Genomic DNA, 990 nt, shown 5'->3' with positions numbered 1-990 from the left:
TCCCTTTAAATCAAATAAATAAATGAGTACAAATATAAAAGTAAATGAAAGATAAGATCAGATAAAAGTGATGGAAAACGTGATAAAATGACAGCACATACAAAGCTCACTGATACTACTCACCTAGAGATACAGTATCTGGTGTACTCTGAAATACACTAGTGATAATCTGGTTATCCAAATCCTTTTGTAATTTTAGTTGGCATCTAATGCTTTTACTGCAGTCATTAATCAAGCTTTACTAGAATAGTAAATATGTAGAGTAAACAAAATGAGGTACTGCATTCATACTTATTGTTCAGTTACACTAATACCTACTACAAGAAAGAACTGGCATAAAGAATACCCTGAGACTAGATATACAATATTACTACAACAAAAACACTGAAAAGTGTGGACTAAGTTTGCTAAACTACTTCTATTTATATTAACATTTACTACAAAATATCTATAAATTTATGTTGAAGCTAAGCCAACTTGTGAAGGCAGAATATTTCATCTGTATGTACAAGAACACCCAGGACTTGCATTTTGCTCAAATTGCCTCATGGAAATCCTCATCACTCAAGGAAAGAAGTTAATAAAAGAGTAAAAGTTGCTCAAGTTTATTGTACTTCTGTCAACAATCCTTACAACTTACAATAAGGAAGATACAAGCAGTAAAGCTATGAGATCAACCTCCGGCAAACAGATTTTATCTCCACAAGTCTGAGGTGAGTCCGTGAATTAACGTCAGCGGCCTGACATTCATCCTTACGAAATCCACTTGTTAATGATGAAACTGGAAGAGGACGCTGAACACTGGGAGAGGAGAGGAATAAGAGAGGCACTTTGCAGTAGTGTATTGCATGATTACCATGCAAGCCTAATAAAATCAATACAGTTAATGACACAAGGCTTGGCAAACATGAACATGAAATCTGACGTAGAGAAACCCCAGGTTTAATAGGCATTTGATTTTCTGGGATTTTACAAAAGACTGCTGGGATA

Source organism: Penaeus monodon, chromosome 15 (assembly GCF_015228065.2).
Source record: "Penaeus monodon isolate SGIC_2016 chromosome 15, NSTDA_Pmon_1, whole genome shotgun sequence".
Classification (NCBI taxonomy): domain Eukaryota; kingdom Metazoa; phylum Arthropoda; class Malacostraca; order Decapoda; family Penaeidae; genus Penaeus; species Penaeus monodon.
The sequence above is the reverse complement of the archived record's forward strand: the minus strand, read 5'-3'. Positions refer to the sequence as shown.